Raw genomic sequence first — 2,896 nt, forward strand, 5'->3', positions numbered from 1 at the left:
TCAACATGCTAACATTTACCATAACATACACTCATCATGTTAGCATACAACTAAAGCCTGGCCCGTGGGCAATTCTAGTGGTAAGATTACTCACCTCAGAATTAAATCCAAATAAACCCAAGCAAGTTTATCTTCTTCTTTTCAAGCAAGACCTTGAAGTAACACCGTAATTGTGGCTTGGTCCAAAATAAATTTTAAAAACCTAATACTGTTGGCTAACCAACTGCAAAAAAATCAATCCTTTGTAATGTCGGATAGCACACTTCGACCTTAAAATTCCTCCAAAGCTCGAATCTATGGTCCAAACATAATGGGTAAGCATTAAACGAAACCAACAATTTGATTAACATTCAAATAAAAACCCACACACTTACAAAATCTTATCGAAATCGATGGCGATGACACTGAACTGACGGCAACGACATACAGGACTGAGTGGGCGATTGACTCTTGGTGGAACAGGGCGGAGGATCGGCTCGCGACGGGAGTTTCGACGGCTGGCCTAGGTCATTCAGCTTCAGACCTTGGCAGACAGTGCGGCGCGGACGCGAATCTGACCGGCTGTGCAAGATCGACGTGCGGAGAGGTGTGCGACGGAGGAGATCTGGACGATTGCTACTTGTTGACGAGGTCGAGCTGACCTGCGCGAACGACGGCCCACGAACAAACAATCGACGAACTGGTGGTGGCTTGATCGGACGCATGGTGCCGAATGGAGAGGAGATGGTCGGCAGCTGCTAGAGCACACAGAGAATGTCTTCACGTTGGGGGGGGAAGAAGAAGAAGAAGAAGAAGGGAGAGGAAATAGTTTTTTTTTTTAATTTTCTTTTTAAAGGAAAAATGTTATTTTAATAAAATAAATATAATATAATAATTTTTTTTTATTCCATTATATTCTATTTCACTTTTATTTTAACCTTTCGCTCATTATACAAATATATCTAAATATATATATTCTTAAAACTCTTCCTCTTTTCTCTTCAAATTCCAAAATTAAAATCAAATTAATTTTTCCAATATAAATTTAAATTCTCGACATTAACTTAAAATTACATTAATGTGACATAAATCAAAATCTCCCCTTCAAACAAAACTGAACTTCAAAATTAACAAAATTGTCCTCGAATTTTATAAAAATACAAAATTTGAATAATGAAAAACTCGAAATGTTACATGTATGGAGGTGCTACTATCATATCAAATGATGAGAATGACTTAGACTTCTAGCTCATTACAAAAACTTTCAAGAAAAAGTTATGTTTGTTATCCCACGTGGATAGATTTTGATTTACTTTGAGAGTTTAAATACTGAGACTTTCTTTTGAAATCGCAAAATGTTGTGAATGTTGTGGTAGCAGTAGAATATTTTCCCACGTACATACTACATATGATGGATTCACGGGTTTGGGTAATTGCATTTGATCTAAAGAGAAATAGTTTTTACTACTATTCCATATGTTTTTACACTGATTCTTCTTCAACGAGTGTACGACTAAGTAAGAATATTATGTTAACCTCATAGAGCAACTGACAAAGACGATTTATCACCGAAGTTACCCCCAATTTTGACTAAGTAAGGATATTATGTTAACCTCGGAGTGCAACTGACAAAGACGATTTATCACCAAAGTTACCCCCAATTTTACTTTCAATGAAGTGATTCTTCCATAACACAACAAAGATCAACGCTTGAGTTAGGATAAGGTATGTTGTACTTGTCTTAGTGATATTCCCAAATATATTAATTATTTCATACATTTGTTGAAAGTCAAGTGACGTAAATGTCAATATCTGAATTTTCCTCTTTAAAACGAACTAAAAAAAAAAAAAACATAACATGAAGAAGTATTTGGATAATTAATTTTCAATTAAAGGGCTTGGATTTGAATTTTGAGCATAAGTTCAAGAATAATGTAGTTTTTGAAAAAAATGACAAAATCAAGGAACTTGGGAAATTTTTTTCTAAAAATTAAGTGATTGAATAAAATTTTCTTATAAATAAGGTTAAACATGAAAATATCGACAAAAATAGGATAGTGATGGTATTGAAGCAAAGATAAGAGGCTAATTTAAAAGATAAGAAACTATCCTAATTTTGTCATTTTTTTCCTTTCAACCATATTTTTTTTGTCAATAAATCTTAAAATGACAATATATTTTTAAAAAGATTGTGAATTTTGAATCACTTTGTATTTTGTAATTCCATTGAAGCATTAATGATAATGAGGGAAGGAAGGAAGTGAAGAAGTTCCCACATCGGTGGCAGTTGAAAAGGAGCAAAGGAAGATGAAGTATAAAAGCAGATGTATGAAGACGGAAAAATTCATACCTTTCTCGGCCTTTTGGCTAAGATCAAGTGTAGTATCTGTTCTTATCAGTTTAATATCTGATACGTGGGCCATCGGCTCACATGATATTAAATTAATTTTTTAAGGGGGATAGCCCACTACGGTAGCTTGCTACTGGGGCTCTCGGGTGTCGCCCAAACGTTGCACTACTGCTCGGGCTTGGCGCACCCCTCAAATCTCTAGTCTTAAGCTTTTTATTCATTGGTCCATTTCAGCCCAAACAATATTATTTAGCTTTTGGTCCATAACCAAGGTCGCCTGAGATCAGGGATTCTAGATGGTTTATTATAATTTTACTAATGAAAAAATCTCTTATTGTGTTGAAGTTGTTGCTCAAAGCGAATATTTTAAATGGATATACTAGATTGTGAGGTAAAGAAAAAGAATTCGTATCGAATACAAGTATAAACCATTAAAATATTGTTGAATTTATCTAATTTCAACAGATAATATTAAATTGTATGTTAAATTTACCTATATCCTTAGAAATATATGTCCGTATGACGATTCGTGTAACCGTATGTGTCATGGTATAGTTAGTACATAAG

At 34.3% G+C, this 2,896-nt stretch overlaps 1 non-coding gene across 1 annotated transcript; it reads left to right on the plus strand.

Moving 5' to 3' along the window:
• Positions 1-2,325: 2,325 nt before the first annotated feature.
• Positions 2,326-2,521, plus strand: LOC150038619 (U2 spliceosomal RNA). The gene has a single exon (XR_016527436.1). It is a non-coding gene; the product is annotated as a U2 spliceosomal RNA (small nuclear RNA).
• Positions 2,522-2,896: the final 375 nt, after the last annotated feature.

The sequence above is a fragment of the Benincasa hispida genome, chromosome 1 (assembly GCF_027475165.1).
Source record: "Benincasa hispida cultivar pf3 chromosome 1, pf3_genome.v1.1, whole genome shotgun sequence".
NCBI lineage: Eukaryota > Viridiplantae > Streptophyta > Magnoliopsida > Cucurbitales > Cucurbitaceae > Benincasa > Benincasa hispida.